Consider the following 24,625-nt stretch of genomic DNA (forward strand, 5'->3'; position numbering starts at 1 on the left):
ACAACGCGGATCCGCTCTTGGGACGGACCCACTCCTGCTGCTGCTGCAACCACGTGGTCACTCTTCAACTGCCCCAGCTTCTTACCCAGGAAATTGACCTGACTAGAACTAGTCCTGCTTCAAGAGGGAGCCGTCTACATGTTCTTGATTCTTGAAATCATTTGCTCCTGGGTGAAAGTCTATTGTTGATGTGTCTGATTGATAAGTTGTAGATTGCTGTTTCATGCCTTAGCTACAAGGCAGGAGAGAAAAGAGAATATTTTTCTTTTTAACATTATTTAATGGAAAGTTGGACACTGTTCCCACCAGTTTGATAATGTGGGGATTCCTCATACTCAGAAAGGAATTCAGTTAGACAAAAAGAGTAATATATTATTACCCCAAAATATTGCAGTTGGTGATTCAAAGAGGTGATAGAGACTAATTATCACAGAAATTACTAAAAGACAGGAAAATCATTATCTCCCTATGTTGTTCTTAAACAATATGGTGTTTACACCATTCTGATGTCCTGAGGAGGACAATTAGAGAGGAGATAGAGAAACCGCTAGTCTTTTATTCTTGTCACTCCACTGAATTTATTAATATTCCAATTACCAAATAGTTCATTCTAGCCTGTGATTTAGTAACTTTCCTGCAGTATTTGACACCTCTGACTCTCTCTGTTTAAAATTATTTTTTCTCTTGATTTCTGTGATACGCTTGTGGATGCCTTTGACTAGAGTATCTTCTGCCTGTCTCTTAAATAGTAAAGTTATCTAGGGTTTAATTCTTAGTTTTCTTACTCTGCATATTCTTTGGTTTATCTCATCTCTTAATGGATACATGGATTCTACTACCAGTGAGGGCTGAATAATATCTGTTTTTTTTTGGGCTGAATAATATCTTTTTTTTTTTTTTTTTTTTTTTGGAGAGGTTTTTTGCTATAGGGCGCGTGTGCTCACCAGACACAGAAAGACAGAGAGATAGAAAGCGAGAAATCACCCGCCAGGGGAGATGGCCATGCCGCAATCCCTTCTCCTCCATTCTCCTCTCAGGATCTTGGGCACACACACACACGTGCCCGGCATGAGTTTTAAGCCACCGGTTCTGGGACACGAACCGCAGTCGACTACATGAGAGTCCAGCGACATAGCCATTACGCTAACTGCTGGTCCCAACAATACCTGTTTTTAATGTCTTCCTGGAGATCTCTCAGAACTCCTGTAGCCAATGACCTACTAACCACCTCTGATCATCCCCAAGCATCTTAAATCAACCTGTCTAGACTGGTATCATTGTTTTTCTCCTCTACCTGTATTTTCCGCTATATTTTCTATCCTATTTACTATTTCCAGTTTTTTGAGAACTACCCAAGTAAGACAAGTGGAAATATTTAAGAGTCTTCCTTTTCCTGTATGCACATATCCAGTCAGCAATTAGGACCTTTTACAACCCTGTATCTTTAATATGTTATACTTTCTCCTTGTTCTCTAGCTAAAATTATTTGTTTACATGTCTTGTTACCCCCATTAGATAAAAGATTGCTTGAAATCAGGGATATATCTTATTCAGTTTTTATCCATAGAACTGAGAACTGAGACCACTGTGTCCAAATATGAAGATAAAGCTATACATTAATAAATAATTTTGCTGTTTGTTTCAGCAAATTATTGCAAACTGAATTTATCCAGACAACTAGCTTACTTACCTGGACAAATACTTCTCTTCATTGGACAGTGTTCTTTTACTTGGGCAAATAGCTTGCCTATCAGACACTATTTTCCCAAGAACCTTATATCTATGTATCTACTGTTCTTCACCTATTGTGTTACAAATTGTTGCCCATTTTCTAAAACCTCCATGCCTTGAAAGATATAGCTTAAATTATTTGAATCCAGGCTCAAAACCACATAAACACCCTTTGGTAACTTCTTTAGAGACACTAGAAAGACCGTGGATGTGTTGTGTTCCCATGTTGCAGTATGTTCAATCAATTCAGCTTTGCCAGATCAGCAGTTTCTCTAGAGAATGTCGTGGTAGAATCAATAATCAACAGGGGCAAACACAGTCCCCAGCATATAGTACAGACTCAACAGATGTGTTATCTGTTTTTGTTTTTACATTAACTAACCAGGCAGGTACCTGAGTAAGGTGTTGTATAAGAAAATGTGGGGAATAAGGACTAGAGAGGTATTAGTTATAAGAGATAAAGAAATCTTCTCTAAGTGCATATAATAGTGCCTATAATTAGCCATATTATACACTTAAAATTTAATAAGAGGGTAGATCTTACATTGCATTCTTATATCAAAAAATAATAAATAAGAGAGTCGGAGGCAATTTTTGGATATTATAGATAGGTTTATAGCATAGTATGGTGATGATTTCATGGGTATATACATGTCTTCAAATTCATCTCTCTCCTTCTAAGATGTCTGCTTCTAGGAATTTAATCCCTTAATTTGCAGTTAGGATTAGAAATTGTCTGACGAACTAATCTACTTCAAGGGGTTACCCTTAATGAGAGAAGAATGAACATAAAAACACTGTTACATTTGAAATAAATGGATGAATCAATAAGCTTTACTGAATGAGCCAATAGAGTTTTATAGATAGAAGGGGAAAATTGAGAAATGAATGACATATTGTTGATCTTTGACATTCTGAACAGATTGGTTATGAGATCCAGAATCTCTAAAATCACAACCACGCAGGCCTTACTATGTCAAATCCTGTGAGTCATTTACAAGATAAGAAACAGTGGACAAAGCAAATTCCCACTGAATTATTACATAAATGCTGACTTTGATGAGCAGTCTGCTTGGCTAACTTACTGGTTGAAGTTTTTTTTTCATCTCAAAGTGATTCTCTCTCTTTTTTTTTTTTAAGATTTACTTATTTAATTATTTATTTATTCATTCATTTATTTTAATTTGACCAGAGAGAGACACAGAGAGAGAGGGAAAGTGAGAAAGCAAGCCACCAAGTCTGGGACTCAAACCATGGGCAGCCATGTGGGAGTGTCCAGCACCTTCACCACCACACCACTTGCTGGCCCCTTTTTTTAGCTTCTTTTTTTTTTTTTTTTTGAGAGAGGTTTTTGCTATAGGATGTGTGCGCTCATCAGAAAGACAGAGACAGAGAGAGAGAAAGTGAGAGATCACCCCCCAGGGGAGATGGCTACACCACAACCCCTTCTCCTCCATTCTCCTCTTGGGATCTTGGACACACATGTACATGTGCCTGGCGTGAGTTTAAGCCCCCAGGTCCGGGACTCGAACTGCAGTTGACTGCATGGGAGTCCAGCAACATAGCCATTATGCCAACTGCTGGTCCCAAAGTGACTCTTTACATAACCCAAAACATGTATCATAAGCCAAATCCATGCTGCTGCAAAATTACAAGTTACCCATGTTATAAACTTTTATATACAGTAACTGTTGAAACCCAAACATTAAATCTAGGAATAACAAGGTCCTATTGTATAAGTAGGCATGTTCTTATTTACTCAGTTACTTGGCAGTAATTTTTCTGAAAGTAGGTCCTGAATTAAATGTTTTTGTTTCACCTTGACAGCAGGCATGATACTAAACCAAATAGGTCTTCATGTGTTCACTGAAGACATCAATTAACTTCACTTGGGGAAGTGACCTATCAAGGATGACAGTTTCCTCAAGTCACGCAAGGCATCAATAATGGTAACTGACCATGGTGACCACACATGGGCTCTCTCAGGTAAGTCTCCTGTTTTTATCCATATTCTTGGTATTCAGTTCAACTGAGAATTTGTCTAGAACAAAAGTATCTAAATATAAATTGTAAATTAGAAGACTATTCTTTATCTAATCTGGATCTTCTTCCTCTCAAATTTGAAATATATTAATTGGTTATTTTCATTTTTGTTGGGAAAAATTTTTTTCTTGGAGTTTGTAAAAAGCAGTTTATAGGTCAATTTATTTCTGTGGGAATGACAAGGTGTAGAAAGCTAACTGGCATTGTAATATTTTCTCAACTTAATCCAGCAGGTATTTTGTCCCTCGATTTAGAGAATCTGTGGACTTCATCACCATAAACTGTTGAGCAATTAAATAGAATTATTTGAAATAAAAAACATTTTCCCGGGGCCAGCAGGTGGCATGGTGGTTAGGTGTGCTGGACTCCCACATGGTCTACTGCAGTTCAAGTCCTGGACTTGGTGGCTTGCTTTCACACTTTCCCTTTCTCTCTCTCTCTCTCTCTCACTCTGTCCCTCTGTGGTCAAATTAAAGTAAATGAATATAAATAAATAGAATAAAAAAAATACACTTTCCATTCTCCCTTGTAGATATTTAAATAAATAATATTTACTTATTTCCTACAAGGTTAGGGAATACAACTGACCCTAAATCATAAGAATCTCAGAGCACAGTGAGATTGTCAGTGTATAAGGCTGACCCATCAGTCTGTAAACACAAGTATTGGCTGCTACAAGATGTCACATAGAAGGGATGTGAAATCTTTAGAAGATATTGTAATAATCACTGTGCATTTACAGCAGTGTTCCTAGTGGAAAGCCTTCCTTTTTTTTTTTTTTTTTTGAGAGGTTTTTTGCTATAGAGCATGTGTGCTCACCAGAAAGTCAGAGAGAGACAGAGAGACAGAAAGCGAGAAATCACCCCCGGGTTGGGGGGCTGGCCACCCTGCAATCCCTTCTCTTCCATTCTCCTCTCGGGATCTTGGGCACACACCCACACATGCGTGCGCATGGCATGAGTTTAAGCCACTGGATCTGGGGTTCAAACTGCAGTCTGCTACATGGGAGTCCAGTGACATAGCCATTACACCAACTGCTGGTCTTTCTTCTGTATTTTTTTAAGGCTCAAGATTTGCCTGTATGGACCAAAAGAAGATGAATGTTTAAAAGCATCATTCTGGTTTCTAGTGATACTGAGGCAAGTAAAACACAAATATCAATTTGCAAACATGTTTTGATATATGGAGGAGGCTGTAAAGCTAAGGTTTTATTTCCTGAAAGAAAAGCAAAGGAAATAATATTTTAGGACTATATAATTTTAAAAGGCTTTAAGCTATAAATGTTCACATAATCAGTTGATCCTCAAAGGTGCTTACAAAGGCAAAATCATCTTTTTGGAGTAGGTTCTCTTTACTTCATATGGACATATCATTAACTTAGGCTGATACTATAGCCTAGAAATTATTATTGATTGAATTTTTTGCTGTAGAAAAATTAAAAAAAAAAAAAACCTTTTTGTTGTTGCTGTTTTAAGGGAATGGGACATTGAGTAATTCTTGACATGGAAAATAACTCTAGATACTGATTAGTGTAATTGTGGCCTTCATTAAAGACTAGACTTACCAAATCTGATAACTAGTCAAGCTCTACAGTGTGGTGATTCCGAGATGTGCTTGGTCACTAACTCCAGTGTATGTATAATAGCTATGTTTAATAGGTTTTAATGTCAGTTAATGTTTCTTAAGGACAAATATTAAATCTTCTTCCTCCTGTGAATATGAGGCTTAATTCTCTTTTTCTTGACTCAATAGAGATAAAACAATCTGGCCACTTTATTTGAAAGAAGAATGCAAGAGCTTCTGCTAATTAAATCACTGGCATATTATTTCAAGGTTCATCAGACACTGAATTACACCTTAGGAAATAAAACATGTATGCAAGAAACAGGAAGTTACATTTCAGGGCTAAGTGAAAGTAAGTGTGTGGTCCAGGCACAGAAAATGCCATGGGAAGAAGAGCCAGGAACAGGGTCTGGTAAGAATGAGACTTGCGGACCTTGAAGCAGAGTAGCACACTAGGCAGAAAGAAAAGGCCAGGGAGGAAGGAAAAGCAATACAGATAATTTGATAGGAGGATGATTTTTCAGGGTAGACTTTTTTTAGTTTCTTTTAAAAATAATTTTTAAAAATTGTATTTATTATTTTCTTTAATTTGCTACAGTGCACATGTGCTCACCAGAGACAAAGAGAGAGAGGGTGAGAGTAAAGTGAGAAAGCAAGTTGCCAGGTCCAGAACTCAAACTGCAGTCCACCATGAGGAGTCCAGTGCCTTCGCCACACCACCTTCTGGCCCCCAGGGCACAATTTTAACTTTGTGGGTTTCTAATCCCAGAGATTCATATGCTACCTAAATATATTTATTAAGTAATTAAGACAATAGTAATACATTCTTATTAAAGAAAACAGCAACACATTTATACATAGAGCAAAAATGACCTCTAATCACATTATTCCCTTTCAGTAGCTATTGAAGTTTTAGCCTAGTTGATTCAGAATTATTCTGCACATTTCTTTTTTTTTGGAGAGGTTGTTTTTTTTTTTTTTTTTTGCTATAGGGCACATGCGCTTGCCAGACAGACAGAGAGAGACAGAGAGATAGAAAGCGAGAAATCATCCCCCAGGGGGGAATGGCCACGCTGCAATCCCTTCTCCTCCATTCTCCTCTTGGGATCTTGGGCACGCACGCACATGCGTGAGTTTAAGCCACCGGGTCCGGGACACGAACCACGGTCGACTACATGGGAGTCCAGCGACATAGCCATTACACTAACTGCTGGTCCCCTCTGCACATTTCTTTTTGATTTTTTTTTCCTATGTGTGTGTGTGTGTGTGTGTGTGTGTGTATGAGAGAGTAAAACAAAGACAGAGACAGAAACAGAGACCGCACCCACAGAGTGATGTGACCCATCCACAGAGTGATGTGACCTACCCCCAGCTTTAGCCAGCCCTAGATATGTGCTTGGTGTACTTGGGGGGGTGGTCTATGGATGTGAAACTGGACTCTTCCCGCTTGGTTCATCTTCAGAGAGCATTGTGTCATACTGTTGCATCAGTACCTTGCTCTTATTCTGGGCACTTTTGAAAGCATATTTTCAATTAGATATAGAGCACTGTATGACACACTGTCATGTTAATTATGCATTTATTTTATTTCATCAAGTACATCATTTAATACATAATATATTATAAATCATTTTGATACGAACATCTTTTACCTATTTTTTTCTTTGCCATACAGTCACTGAGAAAAGAGGATGACTTGGTGCACAAAACACAGACTTTTGAATTAAACAGATGTGGTTTGACTTTTAGTTCTGCCACTAATAGCTTGGGATCTTCAGTAATATTTCTAACTTCTCTTGAGCCTCGGTTTCCTAAAATATGAAATGAGCATCACTATGGTTACTTTGTAGTACTATTTTGAGAATGGGAATTAATAATTGAAAAGTGAGAAATGCTAAGTGCTTAGAACAGTCTCTGGCACATGGTGGTTGCTCAATAAATAACGGTTATTAGCGTCAATGTTGTTATTAGCATTCAGCTTGATATTATATGGCTGTCCTTGGGAATAACGAGAGATAATGAGTAAAATCATCTCTTGGGGGGATGGTAAGAGCCCATAAGGAAAAGAGGAGAAATAAACTCAAAGGGAAGTTTATAGCCTGCTTTAGTAGGAGTTGAGTGTTTGCTTGTTTCCTACCTCTTACCTTTTGGTAAGAACTGTTTACGATTCTAGTGAAAAAGAGTATTTTAATGAGAACAAATGTTCAAAGAATATCAATAACTAGACTTGCTTTCTTTTCCCAGGTTAACCGCCCCCCCAATATTATTAACCTTTCCCTAACAGACCTTATGCTTTCCATATTAATCCTTTGATTCTTCTCTGTAGATTTCCACTAGGAGGTTGTAACTTCTGCTTAAGGCTGTGAGATTATTCCTTCTCCCTTAGTCCCTACCCAAGCATAGAAAACTTGTAGTTTGGCACAGAAAATAAAAACTTCACAGAAAACAAAAATTGCCTAACTACACATCGAACAAAGAAACACCCCCCCCCCAAAAAAAATACTCTATGCCTGAATCCTGAATCCCAATTCCAAATTTATATCTGACAAAATTAATTAAATGGCTAGGTCCTAGAAGGTAGCAAATAAATACTTTGAGAGGTATTTTATTACTAGAAACTTTATATGTACGTACATATATATGTATATCTATCTATATATATATATATATGTCACTGCAATCTTATATTTTATATATATGGCAATGCAAATATATCATATATATTTATATGTTCACATTCTTGTAAGTTCTTCAAAGATTTATTCTCTCAATTACTAATCAAAAGAGCTCATAATGGTGGAACCAGTGGAGCAGGCAGGATTAGAGCTGCCTAGGAAGACAGATGCACTTGCCACAGCATCTGAGCTTTAAACAAACTCATTTGCTGTTCATCCTAGACCAAGTCATGCTGACAAACAGAGTGGCTCATGATGAACTGTTCAGATTTTTAAGAAGCCACAGTCCCTGCTTCTCAGCTTTAATTAAGATCGAGACTAAATGGGTTGATTTCTGGGTCTTGTTTATACTAAGTCATAAATTGCTTTCTCTAGGGAAAAAAAAAAATCCAAAACATAACAAACACAATTTTTAAAAGACCATTGAGATGTGTTTAAAGATATGTTGATGTTCTAACTCCTGGTACTCAGAAGGCAATACAATTTAGAGAAAGAATCTTTTCAGAGGTATTCAAGTTAAAATGAGATCATTAGGGTGAGTCCTAAAAATAATATAAACAATGCCCTTATAAAAAGTGGATATTTGGTGCCAACAGGTGGCATGGTGTTTAAGACACTAGATCCCATGTGTCCAACCTCACCATTCGAATCTGGATCCAGTGGCTTCAGAAACACTTGGTGCATATACATGCATGCCCAAAATCCTGCAAGGAGAAGGGAGGAGTAGGGAGTGCAGTATGATCATCCCTCCTGGAGATGGGGGTTCCTCTTTGTGTCTCCCTGCCTTTCCTATGAGCACAAAGGCCCTATGGCAAAAATTTAAAAAAAAAAAAAAGAAACAAGTAGATATTTGGACGTCATCAGTCTGTCAGGTCTGTCATAACAAAATGCATAGACTAGGTGGTTTAAATAACAGAAACTTGTTTTCTCATAGTTCTAGAGGCTAGAAGTCCAAGATCAAGTTGCCAACAAGGTTGGTATCTGGTTACTTCTCTCTTCCTGACTTGTAGATGGCCACCTTTTCATGGCCACCTTTTCACTGTATCTTTTTCTTCTGTGCACACACTGACATAGAGATTTTCTATGTTTCTTCCTCTTCTCTTAAGAACACCAGTCCTGGGACCAGCAGTTAGCATAATGGCTATGTCGCTGGACTCCCACATAGGTGACCGTGGTTCGAGTCCCGGATCCGATGGTTTAAACTCATGCCAGGCATGTGTGCATGCATGCCCAAGATCCCGAGAGGAGAATGGAGGAGAAGGGATTGTGGCGTGGCCATGCCCCCTGGGGGGGTGATTTCTCGCTTTCTGTCTCTCTGTCTCTCTCTGTCTGGCGAGTGCACACACCCTATAGCAAAACCTCTCCAAAGGAAAAAAAAAAGAAGAAGAAAAAAAGAACACTAATCCTGTTAGAGTTAGGTCTCACATGTAGGACCTCATTTAACCTTAATAACTTGTTATAGAGCTCCATCTCCAAATATAGTTACAGTAGGGATAAGTGTTTCAACATATGGATTTTGAAGGGACACTATTCAGTCTGTAACAGACACAGGGACAGACACAGATAGAAGGAAGTCAATATCATATGACATAAAGAGAAGACAGCCATCTATATGTGCCAACTGGAAAAGCCTGGACAGAGCCTTCCTTTATATCCTTGAAGGAAACCAACCCTACCAGCACCTAGACTTCCAGTCTCCGGAACTGAAAATAGATTTCTGTTTAAGGCATCTATCAATAGTTTGTAGCACTTGGTTATAGTTGCCTTTGCAAACTGCTAAGATGATCCTCTCATAATCTCATAAAGTAGAAGCAGTCTATGCTAGCTTTATGGTCATTAGTCTGAGACATTTAAGGCCTATCTCAAAGGAGCAAAAGAAAAGTACGTAGAGCTGAAGTCATCTGGGGAAAAAAAAAATGAAAGCATATGTCCTACTGATGTGTGGCCTACTAGTCTGATTTAGGTAAAACTACACAGGCTTTGCTGTTCCTATAAACTATCTACCTTGCTGGTTATTTTGGAGCATTTTCTGCTGCTATAAAAGGAAACTGTGGAGATGATGGGGTTAAAAATACACTATCCTAAAATATGGGCTCTTGGTTTTTAAGAAAAAAATAGGAAGCAGAAAGGCTACTCTCACCTTCCCCTTGCGTTTCTCCCCTGAAGCGGATCATTAGAAACACCTCATGGGAGTGATGCCATCCCTATGCCAAAAGAAAGGAACATAAATGTTTGAGGATGAAGGGGCATAGACAAGAACCTGAGCAAACAGGCCTTGCTAAACCCTGCCCTCCAGTTCATTACCATGAGATCACTGACCCATTGCTCATTCATGCTTCTCCATGACTATCTACCTCTTCATCAAACCTAAGCATAAATATACACATTTATCTACTTTGGGGGTGGGGAGAGCTCTTCATTTCCGAGGGCTCCTCTGTCATATAAAATTTACAATTAATACATTTATATGCCCTTCTTTTGTTAAACTGTCTTTTGTTATAGGTGCCTGAGCCATGAACTTAGCAATGGGTAAGAAAAAGAAATCTCTCCTCTCCTACAGAAGTTCAAACTAAAGAGCCATATGATGGCTGCCATAAACAAGAGAGAGAAGAAAGGATGGAATGAAAGATGAGGATGCACAAATGGAGAAGGAATTGGAGATAAGATTGATTAAAGGATGCTGGTACAGATAAAGAAACTTCAGAAAAGAGAAATGAACAAGGACCTTGAAAAAAATTATCTAAAGGTAACAGAAGGAAAAAGATGTTTTTGGAAAGTTCCAGAGAACATAGGGATCTGAAGTGGATACTAATCAAGATTGGAAACAAAGGATCAATAAAGGAGTTCGTATTGTGTATTCTCAATACAGATTATTTACCTCTTCCAAGCGCAAAAGTTCGCAGCTGCTGCTGAGGTCACATTATTGGGATTCTTGGGCTCCCTTTAGCAAATTGTGTTCTTTCCTGCTTTAGCACACTTCTTGGTTAAGAGACAGCTTCTCTAAATCATAGAGCCAGAAGTGCTTGACGTGATACCATGGGATTAGCAAAAACTGAAACACATGACATAGGTTCAAAAACTGGAAGAGGAAATACAATGACTTTTAGCCAGCTTAATATAACTCATTTGTTCATAATCATCTCAGAGGTCTTCTAATCTCATTTTTCTATGTCTGTTTTAAAATAGTTATCTTACATTATCGTCTCTCTTTTAAGCATTTTTTCGGAGACTGAGATGTCTATATCTGATTGCACTGTTGCATAGCAGAGTTTTTACTCTTGGTTTCAACATGTATTTTCAACATGCAAGGTAGCTTTGTCTGTCTGCCTTTCTTTCTTTTTCTTTCTCTCTTTCTTTCTTTCTTTCTTTCTTTCTTTCTTTCTTTCTTTCTTTTTCTTTCTCTTCCTTTCTTTCTTTCCTTTTTTTATGGTGGTGGTTGTATCATGATGTAGTGGAAGTTGTTTGCTTTTGCTAAAGTAAGTAAAAGAAAAAAATGGAGTGAAATCAACCATGATTTTTTTTTTTAATGCTAGCTTTTTCTATGTAGAAGATTGTTACTGATGATATGGCAGAACACATATTGCTATATTAACAAGGTCACCCAGTCACAAAATCCTATTAATATGGAAAATGACAGAACCAAGCTGTGTGATGACAAATAAGGCATATTCTCACCTTGTATTCTTAAAATTCCTTGTTCAAATTCACATGGATGGCAGGGAGGCTGAGAACAAACAAATTCAAGAGATATACGTGACTGTAAAAAACACATTCATTTGTCATTAGTAATAACTGTTCTAATTTTATTAGTTTTTCACTTTTTACAAAAATAATGGTACCAAACTAAATCAGGGAATAAAGTTTTAAATTTATGTTCCTATAAAAGACTTATCCACAGAAGAATAAACGAACCTGCTGAGTAGAAAATTTCAAATAAACATATACATTCATAATATCACTGACATGTTTACTTTTTTTAGAACTAAAAGCACCAAATAGTCATTTGCATTTTGAATGATAGTAAATGCATTTCAGATTTAGTTGTCAATTTAATGAAGCCTCAAATATTGATTTTAGCAGAACAGTAAAGTAGGAAATAAAAATAAAAAGGATCATTATAATGGCATCCAAGAGAGAATAACTATGGTCACTTCAGCCAATGATAAACTGACTTCAGTGAAGTGGACCAGGCATATAAAAATAAAGATTGTCTTGATTTAGCTTAAGCAGGAAAAGAAATTTTGGAGCTTTATGGCTTCATAAATTATTCTGAATGCTTAACATCCCATGAAGAAGAAGAAGCAAACAATGAAGATACTTTGTTCAAGAATGCAAAATCAACCAGCATACTTAGGCAAAAGTCCTGTCTTTCAGATTTCGCATCTTGTTACCCAGGTTTGCACTGCTAAAAGCACTTCTTAGATGATTCTCAGAGCATTTCAGTGCAGACTTTATGGACCGTTTTATTTCTAGATTTCAAACACTAAAGAGTCTCCACTGACTTCATAATCACAAGATTTGTATACAACATTATTTATTTTAATGCCTGATGACCTTTTGTTGAATATAGATCAATTATACAGATTTGGAGAAAAAAAACTTATTCTTGCATGTGCTTGGAATCATTAAACACTTTTATTTCTCATTGGAAAATATTAGGAAAATTAAGTTAGATATTTTGTTTACTGTAAGGTTGACATAAGCAGAACTATAAAAAAATTTAAGCCTTGGGGCCAGCAGGTGGCCTGGTGGTTAAGGAAACTGGATTCCCATGTGGCCCACCATGGTTTGAGTCCCAGACCTGGTGGCTTGCTTTCTTTCTCTTTCTCCTCACTCTGTCCCTCTCTGGTCAAATTAAAATAGATGAAGTTAAATAAAAAATAATTCTTTTTTAAAAAAAATGTCAGCCTTACCTACATTGCATACTCAATGGGTGTCATAATATACTCCACCTAGGTCAATCCTTTAACAACCCTGTTCTTTCTTCATATTTTACTAGAATTTCTGGAATGAGAAAGAAGGAGGGGTTAAAACTTTGCTTATCTTATCTATGCCTCAGTGTCAGTTACTGATGTAACTACTTTTGTTTTTCTTAATATAAAAAGTGTAATACATCTTTTTAAACAATACTCTTGGTATTGCTTCAATCTGGGATATTCTTACCATGACATTCAACTTCTCAGAGGTCTGACCTCTCTAGAGACCCATGTGAAACTGTATTTTCATTTTACTCCTGAGATATTTACTATCACCAGGGCCAAAAATGATTTACCTTCTCCATTGCTTTAGGCATTTTACTTGCCCTTATTGTAGACCCTATTATTTTATTTCTCTGAGGTATTTACCCTTTAGTTCTAAATTGCTAGAAGTTCCTCAAAATCAATAATTTCACCTTATGCAAAGTTCTTTTCCACGAATAAAGCAACATACAGCAAATATTCTATACAGTGTTCTCATAGAAAATGCCAGTCATACTTCAATCTTTCCTTTGCTTATTAAGATACCCCAAATTGCATTTATATAGTTTGTTTTTTAATTTCCAAGAGAATGTGAATGCTCACAAGAAAGATACAGAGAGAGGATTCTCCAATGCAGCATGGTCATGCTACAATATTTTCTTTATTTTTCCCTCCTGTTAGGATTTTGGCATACATACACATGTGCCCAATGTGTTTCTCAAGCATGGTTAGCCATGTGGGACCTGGCTTCCTTAGTCACTAGACTATGGGACTGAATTTATGTCTCATATTTGTAAAATATAGGCTCCTTTGATTCTAAAACCCCATTCAATTGTTTTCCCCTGGATTTGACTGATTTGCATTTTTCTGATTCTACTTCTTAAAACTACTATTAATATATTTCTAATATTATTATAATATCTCTTTTGTTTCAAGTAACAGGTAACTAACCAAATTAAGTAGAAGGTCAATATAGTCTAGTCAATGGTGTCAATGAGTTGTAAACATTCAATGTGTAAAACAAAAAAACTTTATTTAGGGTCTTAGGGATTCCAAGCCATAAAGTACAGATTGGGATAGAATCAAAAGAATATTTCAAGAAGTTAAGCAGAAGAAGCTGCTTTTATAGGTAGGAAAAGGCTGAAGAGAGCATAAATAAAGGGAAAAAAAAAACAGAATGACTATTTCAAAGTCACTTTTATTACATGCCTTAAGGCAGATCCCTTATTACACTGATTCAAGTACACTAGACCCTCCTGTTTGCAGACAACTTGTCTGGGCATCCATCAGCTCCCTGTAGTTGCAGTTTGTTGATGTGGCATTTTAGTATGAGTGACTCCATTGTGATCTGGTTTGTTGGCGCTTACTGGCTTACTGCAAGAGCTTAACCTAAAACGATTTTTACTTTAAGATATTTGATTAAAAACAACACCACCAACAAAAACCCCTTTGTTGACTATTGTGCTAAAATATTTTGAAATTTGATTCTTGTTGCCAAGAATACTAGGAGAGAGGACACTAGATATATACAAAAACTCCATGGTAAGAAGCAACATTATATGTGTAAGAAGACATGATTGCACTGAATGGGTTCAGCCTTTGAAGAGGATGGTCTCAGTGTGACAGGTAAAGAAGGCTATGAGGGAGGGTGGATTTTATCTATTGAATTTCAGGGAAGACAATTTATAAATGAAATTAGCATAAACCAAAGTAAAAATGGAGGAAAAAATTATATATGATGTTTAACAAATTAGAACCATCCTCCAAAATTTGGGAGTAATTAGCATTGATTGAAATAGATGATATTGGTTATTTAAATTAAAATGTATTCAAATAAATAATAAATTAATAGATAGAAGACCTGTTAAGTTGATAAATTTGGCTCTTTGAGAACAATACTATAGATAAAATTCTTGCAAAGATAGTTGAGGAAAAAAGGAGAGAAATAAAAAATAATATTAGAAGTGAAAAAGTATAAAAAAATCATAAATATAAAAGAGCTTATTTCAATTAAAATAAGATACCATCTGCTCAAACAGAAAATAAATCAAATTATAAAGTTGTAGTAATTAAATGGGGACAGATCAGCACAGGAACAAACTTAACTGACTAATGAAATTGCAAAAAATACCCAGAAGGAAACCTAGATGAACATATAAATTTAATGCTTCATAAAGATGACAATTTAAATTTAGTTACAAATAGAAAGATTATTCAATAACTAGTGTCAGGCAACTGGTTGGTCAATTAGAAAAAAGTTCCATAAATTATGTTCTCATACCAAATGTGGGGAAATAAGTAAAACTTAAAAGAAATTAATGCATAAAATTATTCAGAAGAAAATATAGATAAATATTTATATATTCTTAGCCTGGAAAAAAAGTTTTGAGAATGACCCAATTCTTCCAATGAGGTAGTAAAAATTTTATTAAAATAAGCAAGCAACAAAAAGCACTGGAGTTTCTTTGGAAAACAACAGTATAAAAACTGTTTTGAATTAGATGGCTGAAAAAAGTGAAAACCCTATATAACCTCAACTTTTTAGTTGCTAACAATATAAATTATCTGGCATTGACATGGAACACATGTATTTTTTTTCCTTTTGAAGCAGTTTTTGTCATGTATGTTAGGAGGGTATGCAATCTAGTGTGTATGTATGAAAACTATACACATACACATATATCCCTTTTCAATTAGCTCTTAATTAAATATAACTGAAAGTAAATGATTCTGATATAAAAAGAACGGGAACATTTGAGAGGGTATTGGATGGGTTACAGATTTCCTAGGAGGGCAGGAATTAAAGCAGACAGGAATCATATCAGGCAACGTAAACCATAGCCACAATCATGCCACAAGGAGCCTTCATTGTCACCTGCTGCCCCTGGAAGTGCTCTCGCCACCATTGCTGAGAAGGATTCTCTGTCCTTGCCTCTTCACATCACATCTGATTAGCTATGCCTGTATTTGGCATCCTTGGCCAGGAGACCAGGGGAGAGAGGGAAAATGGCTATTTGAGTCCAGCTTTCTATAGGGCAGGTAACCATGATACACATGATGACTAAGCTCCCCAAAACAGAATGAACCACATATTTGGATGCATGTATTAGGTTTTAATAGATATGCCAAATGGTTTTGAGAACTGATTGCTCTAATTGACACTTCCTCTTATTGTATATGAGGATTCTGGTAAATGTTTAATATTACTAGTTTATTTGTTTTTGTGTCTGCTTGTTGAATGTTCACTTTTTGGGTACTTGTATAGTGGTTTCTCAGTGTGGCATCAACCTAAATTTATTTAGACCATTAATAAAAAACCTTTTCACATGTTATTAGACATTTGTACATTCTTTACTTTGTGGCGAAATACTGGTTCAAGTCTTTGGGCTATTATATTATTTGTTACTTATTTATAGTTCTTTTTTATATTCTAGACAACTCTCTTTGCTATCTATATTGGAAATATTTTCTAATTACCTTTTCATTCTCTTAACTGTGTCTTTTCATTTAAAAAGATTTTTATTTGGGGATGGCAGGTGGCGTGGTGGTTGAGGATGCTGGACTCCCACATGGCCAACCATGGTTCAAGTCCTGGACCTTGGTGGCTTGCTCTCTCTCACTTTCCCTCTCTTTCTCTCTCACTCTGTCCCTCTCTGATCAAATTAAAATGAAATTAATGAATGCATAAGTAAAGTTAAATAAAATAATTCTTTAATAAAAAGATTTCAATTTTATTTGGGTTTTATCTATCAATATTTTCCTCTCTGGTGTGTTAGGGTATATGCTGGTATGTAACTATGTGTATGTTATATGTAAAACATATGGTTATCCAGTTGGCCAAACATCAAATATTGATACAACTGTAATCTCACCAATGTGCCACAGTAAAATAGTTTTTATAAATCAAGTGACCAATATAGTAGGTCTTTGCTTTATTCTCTCTATTCTCTTCTAATGGCCAACTTAAATTCCCTTGCTGGCTGAGAAACTACCAGCCTCTACAGTTGGAAACTGATGATAATGGATTGACTTCCAAGTAAAGACCAGATCTGGGGCACTCCCAGGGAACAAGGATTAAATATAACATCAAAGATATGCTTATGAAGCAATTTTCTCACTTCTTTTTTCTAATCAATCATTAAATATTTCTTTTAAAAACTCTCAAATATTTATCATAAACTTTTTTATAAAAATTATTTTTATTTGCCTTAGGGCATGTGTGCTCATGAGAGAGAGAGAGAGAGAGAGAGACAGAGAGAAAACCCTTCAAAGGGAATGGTCACGCTGCAATCCCTTCATCTCTCCTCCTCTACCCCTTTCTCTTTTCGGGCAATTTGGGCAAGTACACATGCCTGGCATGGTTCTCAAGCTGCAGGATCTGGAACTCTAATGCCCAACATTTGCTCATGCACCTTAATTACCAAGCCATGAGCTGGAACTGTAAAACTTACTGATAGCAATTATTAAGATCTTGTGATATTTGCTTCACATATGTTTTTTTACAATTCTTTTCTTTGCTGAAGAATCTTAAAGCACATCAAAGATGGAATACCATTTCATTTATACATATATTAAAATATTTTTAAATAGACATATTCTTACAAAATTATACTATAATCATGCCTGACAAAATAAACAATTCTTTTTGGTGCCATTCATTACATAGTCTACAATCAGATTTCCACAATTATCTCCAAAGTTTTTTAAGAGTTAGTGTGTTCAAATCAAAATTCACCTCATTTCCATTTGCTGCCTTTATTCTTTGTGTCTTGAGTCTCTTTTACTCCTCAAGCGTATGCACTTCTGCTATTTTTTTCCCCTCATGCTACTGAGCGTTTACAAAAACTGGATTAGTGATATTCCCTATTCTGCATATATGTTTATTTGCCCATTTTCAGTGTCATTTAAACTAACTTCCATTTATCTACCATAGATGAAGTTAGCTGAGTCTTAATCAGATTTAGTTTGAAGGGTTTTATTTTGTTTGTTTGTTTTGCAAGAGTGCTTTGTAGTTAAAGTTGTGTGTCATATTGCATCACATCTCAGGACCACAAAGACTTTTTTTTTAACCTTTACTAATGCTAAGACTAATTAATGGAGACAGGTCCTGACTATCTAATCCTATTATTATTAAATATCTTATAACCTTTCATTTGATGCTTTCGTTAACTTATGATCATTGCCTGAATTGTTATTTATTTCATTAGGAGTTGCAAACCAGAAATTTCCTATTCTATCTTTTCTTCCCCTTATTTAACTGGAATTCTTCAGCAGAGGGGAACTTTCTGTTAATACTAAAGATACTCGGTTATCTTGAAATATGGTGAACAAAGGGCCAACCAATGGCATGATGGTTAAGATGGCTGGACCCTACATGACCTAAAGCATGATTTGAGTCTCAGACACAGCGGTTTGAAACAAACACTGTGTGTGTGTGTGTGTGTGTGTGTGTGTGCATACCCCAAATTCTGAGAGAATGGAGGGGAAGGGATAGTGGGTGTGGCCATCTCCTCTGGGGCAGGGGCACTTTCTCATTTTTCTTCTTCCTGTCTCTCTCTGGAGAGCGCACATGCCCTATCGTAAATTAAATAAAAGAAATATACTGAACCCAGAAAGGGCAGGATGATGCCTTTCCTTTTAATTGCCAGTGTTCAGAATTGTTGCCTTAGTTACTTCTAATGAAATCCATAAGGCATAATTTTTCTTTTCATTAATTTTTTGCATATCATTGTGAACTCATACCTTTTACATATTCAATGTGTCTTAATCAGTTGCATTCCTTAGATTCTTAACCCTCAAATTGCTTTTCCTTTAACCAATGGGGGCTTTCCGTTTGTCTTTTGTTTTCTTGACATAGACCATTATTCATGAAAACTTCCTTGCTTTCTGGCACAAGAGCTCTCAGGCTTGCCTTGAACATTCTCACCCCAGACTAGAATCCGCCATCCTCCAAGAAGTGCCGAGTGCCAAGTTGCTCATCGCTGATGTGTTGTCATTGATTACAGGCTTTTTCAGTGGGTAAAGCTAGAAAGTAAATAGATCTGAAAATGAAATAAAATAATTAATATTCCATACTGATATTTCTCATTCATATATAATATCAAAGTATTTTTAACTTAATTTCTTTGATTTTATGCATCTGTTTTCTCTTATACTATTGTAAAACTTTTGGTTCCTTGGTATCAACAGATGGCATAATGGTTACATTGCTCGGCTCCCATATAGTCGACTGCAGTTCAGTCTCGAACCCAGCAGCTTCAAACTCGTGCTGAACCTGTGTGCATGCCCATGATCCTGAGAGGAGAATGAAGGAGAAGGGATTGTGGCGTGGCCATCCACCCTGAGGGGTGATTTCTCGCTTCCATCTGCCTCTCTTTATCTCTCCAGCAAGTGCGTGTACCCTATAGCAAAAATCTCTTTTACAAACAATAACTTTTGACTCCTCAAACAGCAATATGATTTTCAACCTGCGTCTTTCTAGAATATACATAAAATAGGTTCAAAATGATACTATTAGGACCAGTGGTAAAACACAAAGCTCTGTGAGGCTGAGCCACATGGGAAGGTTCTGTGTTTGCATCCAGACACCTCCCTGAGTATATCAGTACACATGTACCTATGAACCTGGGCTAGCTGATTGGATAGGTTGTGGTGTCAAGACTCGGTCGGGGGTGATATATCTCTATCTCTGTCTCTTTCTCTCATGGAAAAATAAACTTAAAAATAATAATTATCAATATAATTACTAATAATTAGAGTGCATTATAAAATTTAGTATATAAATACTGTGAATGATGTAAAAATAGGCTAAAATATATCCAGTGCAACTGTATAGTACAAACTCCTGTGTTCTACAACACTTGAAATAATTCTTAACTCCATGTGTTCATGGCCAAATTCTCACTCAATTATGAAAAGATAAAGGCATTTTTTTGACATAAAATGACTAAAGATATTTACCTTCCACACACTCTATACTAAGAAATTTCTTAAAGATTTTCCCCAGTGAGAAAAATAAAAAATAAATAACATAACCCAGGAAAGATTTATAAATCAGAAAAAAATGCATTAAGTTTAAGAGCAAAAGGAATAGACTTCCTCAAATGACAGACAGCTGGAGTCCTAGAAGTTGATCAGTTCATACTGGAAAAAGATCATCAGGACCTTAGTGAGTGAAAATCCATAGTTTCAGCAGAACACTTGAGATAAGAAATAATGTAAAGATATCACAAAGGTACTATACAGAAGATACAGAGAAGCACAATTTGAAAAACTGAAAGCTTTTTAAGAAAGGAAATGTGATCACAGAACACTCATTGGCTCTGCAGTGAACCTTTTCAAACTGAAATATTTTGATGTTGCCTAATGACTTTTGACTTTTAGTATTATTAGGTTGTTGGCAATGTCATGACTTTCCCGACAACACAATAGTATGTGGACAAAACACAGAAGAATTAACTGTGAATATGAAGATAAGCATAACTATTAGCAAGATTGACTATGTAAGATATCCGAGACAAAATTTAGGAGATAAAAAGGGGAAAGGGATAAACAAAGGAAAAGTAGGTAGGTTAATATCCTCATCCTAAAGAAAATTCAATCAAGAGATATTCTCAAGATAAACAATTAAATAATGATCTTTGTATATTATCTAAATACACAGAGGAAATTTACAATCATAAAAAAGAACTGAAGCAGAAACTATTAAAATGCACGGTCTTTGTGTAAATAAGATTAAGACTGTGGAGGATGAGGATAGATAACAAGACCATATTTTTAGAAGCTATCTTGCAGTAATGGAATACATTAATTAAAATGCATAATATTGATATTTATAGTAGTATTAGTAGGTGGTAGAATTATTATGTCAAAAAAATGTGTTTTACAATATGATGCTGAGGAAAATCTCCAAGGATGCCAATGGAAGGTTAAATTATTCAAAGTAGTCACAGATGGATGGTCAATATGAAGGCCGGAAAATACAAGTATCACCTGTGTGTAATTGCTGTGCCTAAATGAATAAGAATGAATGATAGAAATTGAAAAGAAGTTGTGTTCAGTGAGAGGAGAATTTCAAAACCTGACCGAAGTCTGAATCAAAAGACCAAAAGGCTTTCTCTCAGGATCAGCAGATGGCATAGCAGTTATGTTACTGGACACCCACATGGTCACATAAGGTTCAAGTCCCAGACTTAGTGGCTTGAAACTCACACTTTCACTCTCACTATGTCTGTGTCTTTCTCTCTCTGGCAAGTACACATGCCTTAAGGTATAAACCTCTAAAGAAAAAAACAAGGAAATGGCTTACTCTTTATAAGTAATAAATTTGATAAAAGACAATAGTTAGGGGAACCAGCAGTTAGTGTAATGGCTATGTTGCTGGACTCCCACGTAGTCGACCACAGTTCGTGTCCCAGACCCGGTGGCTTAAAACTTACGCCGGGCGTGTGTGTGTGCGTGCCCAAGATCCTGAGAGGAGAATGGAGGAGAAGGGATTGCGGCGTGACCATCCCCCCTGGGGGGTGATTTCTCGCTTTCTGTCTCTCTGTCTCTCTGTCTGGTGAGCGCACGCTCCCTATAGTGAAAATCTCTCCAAAAAAAAAGACAATAGATAGATCTAAAGATCTCAATGAAGTTAAAAAATTTTAAAAAGAAAGAGTACAACAAACTTTGTTTCAAGAATCTTCTGTGTACCTGTGTGTGTGTGTGGAGGGGGGAGGTGCATGCGTGCATGGTTATTTGAGACCGGGTCTCACTATGTAACCATCCTCCTGCCTCAGGCTTCCAAGCAGCCAGAACCACAGTTGTATGCCATCACACCCAGATTTTAGGTTAGGCCAAGAATTCAACACAGGCCTCCCACTCAGCCATTATGTCATCTGCTGATTTTTTTCAAAGGAACAATAGACAGCAGGTTATAATAAGATAATAAACTCAAATTAGCTAATAGAAAATAGCTGTCAGACAGAAGTCTAGGACCAGCAAACATACCCTAGGAGAATGGAGGAGAAGGGATTGCGGCGTGACCATCCCCCCTGGGGGGTGATTTCTCGCTTTCTGTCTCTCTGTCCCTCTCTGTCTGTCTGCTGAGCGCACGCGCCCTATAACAAAAACCTCTCAAAAAAAAAAAAATAAAAATAAAAAAATAAAAATAAAAATAAAAAAAAAGATATATTTCAGAGACTTAAAATGGTGATAATTAATCACCAGCAAATCTGCAACAAAGAAAATATAATTCAGAAGAAAAATGATCCCAGCTGAAAACTTGGAGCTATAAAAATTAATGAAAAGCAATATGGGTAATTTTGGATCATTTTAAAAGAGTATTAAATACATAAAATGATATCAATAATAATAATGTTTTGTGGAATTTAAAATATAAAGAGAATTAATATTCCACAAGCTGATACTACTATTTAAATAAAACTGGGCTTTAGTCCCAGAGAGAACCAGTCTATTTCTTTATATTTGTCTGATATGTAGCCCTTTAGCACCTCACATTCTTTTTTTTAAATTTTGGTAATGGGTACATGCACTTGTGGAGGGGTGGGGCAGGAAGAGAGAGAAAGGAGATAGAAAATGAGAAAGCATCTCCCATGGGTGATGGTCATGCAATCCCTTCTCCTTTTCAGGATTTTAGGCACTCACATATGTACATAAGCCATTTTCAAGCCATGGGGTTCAGGGCTTGAACTGTGCGGTTGGACATGTGAGATCCAGCTGCCTTAGCCACCATGCTGGTCTAAGCATCTCCCATTCTTGAGGAAAACTAAACCCTGAGTCGTGTCCCCCTGTGTTGTCCATTCCGTTGGAAACTCTCTTTTTTGACTTCTCAGCACATCTTTTAGAGCAGTAGTTGCCTCAAGGAGAAAAGTGGCCCCAAATGCTACAAATCATCACTGCCTTAGTAGCTGTTCAGATACTTTATTACTGTTTTTAAAATTCCAGTCCACCTTTTCTAGGTGTTTTCTGCAGGCGATTTGGTCTAAATTACATAGTCTGCAATTATCAGAAATAGTTTATGTACATTTAAAACTTAACAATTATGCTCCTTGTTATTGAAATCTCTCCTGAATCAATAGGGTGTGAAATAAATAAATAAATAAATAAAAACAACAAGAGATATAAAACCACTGAAACAATGAGGCAGTGAAAAAATAAAATGAGTTACGGTGGAAAAAATATCCTATATAATAGAACAGTCAATATAAATTGAAAAAAAAAATCACTCAAGAAAGAAAATGAGAGATAGAATTAAAAAGATTAAATTTATACAAATATTGTTTCCAGAAAATATACAGAAAAAAGTGTAATTCATAACTTTTATGAGAAAAAACAGAAATACTAATCTTACAGTGCAATTCAACATATTTCTTCCCAAATAAAAGATATGATCAAAAATAAACCTTTAACTCTGGCTGCCCCTGCAGCCTAATGAATAAGGGAGTCAGATCTCACATGATCAACCATGGTTTGAATCCTGGCCCTGTTTGCTTGAAACTGCTAAGTGTGTATGGGTGCCACAAATCCAAACAGAATGGAAAAATGGAGGAGGGATAGCAATGTCACACTCCATGGAGGGGTGCTTTTTCCCTATCTTTGGTGAGTACACATACCCTTTGGCAATTTATAAAAGAAAAATAAAAAATTAAATCAAATTAAAATTCTGGTATTTGGAGGCCAGCAGGTGGCGTGGTGGTTAAGGTGCCAGACACTCCTACATGGATGATCATGGTTCGAGTCCTGGACCTAGCATCTTGCTTTCTCACTTTCTCTCTCTCTCTCTCTCTCTCTCTCTGTGTGTGTGTGTGTCTCTTTCTGGTCAAAGTAAAATAAATGAATAAATAAAATTAAATAAATAATTCTTTTTAAAATTCTGGTATTTTTAATTAATGATTTTTACAATAAAGACTGTTACAGACTGAGTTTTTATGCCCTCCTCCAATTCATATGTTAAAACCCTAATCCCCAAAGGACCAGTATTAGTAGGTAAGGCTTCTGAAGTGATAAATTAACTTGAATGGGTTTCTCATGAATGGGATTAGCACCCTTATTCATGTTCTCCTGCCTGAGAAGACAAAGAGAAGTAGCTTTCCACAACCTTGAAGAGGGCCCTCAGCAGAGTGGACTGCTTAGGAAGCTCTGCATAAATAGAGGCCTGGTCCCACCTGGGCTGGTTTAGGGTGTGTCCTAGGCATTGGTGGTTCATAAATGCCTCCCAGGAGATTGCCATATGAAGCCAGAGTTGAGAACCAGTAAGGTAGAGGCAGAGAATCTGAAAGTTATTTTAATAAAGTTAAGGTTTCACTAAATATTAAACTCTGTACCCACAGAAACTATTTCTTTAAAAAAACACCAACTTTTTTTACAGAAATTGCTCACTGGGACCAGCAGTTAGCGTAATGGCTATGTCGCTGGACTCCCACGTAGTCGACCGCAGTTCGCGTCCCAGACCCAGTGGCTTGAAATTCATGCCCCGCACATGTGCGTGCATGCCCCAGATCCCGAGGGGAGAATGGAGGAGAAGGGATTGTGGCGTGGCCATCCCCCCTGGCGGGTGATTTCTTGCTTTCTGTCTGTCTCTCTCTGTCTGTCTGGCGAGTGCACGCGCCCTATAGCAAAAACCTCTCCAAAAAAAAAAAAAAAAAAGAAATT

The 24,625-nt window shown here is 36.5% G+C and overlaps 1 pseudogene; it reads left to right on the plus strand.

Moving 5' to 3' along the window:
* Positions 1–24,625, plus strand: part of LOC102478676 (NEDD8-activating enzyme E1 regulatory subunit-like) — a 36,176-nt pseudogene that overhangs the window by 2,441 nt on the left and 9,110 nt on the right.

Source organism: Tupaia chinensis, unplaced genomic scaffold (genome assembly GCF_000334495.1).
Source record: "Tupaia chinensis unplaced genomic scaffold, TupChi_1.0 Scaffold000622_1, whole genome shotgun sequence".
NCBI lineage: Eukaryota > Metazoa > Chordata > Mammalia > Scandentia > Tupaiidae > Tupaia > Tupaia belangeri.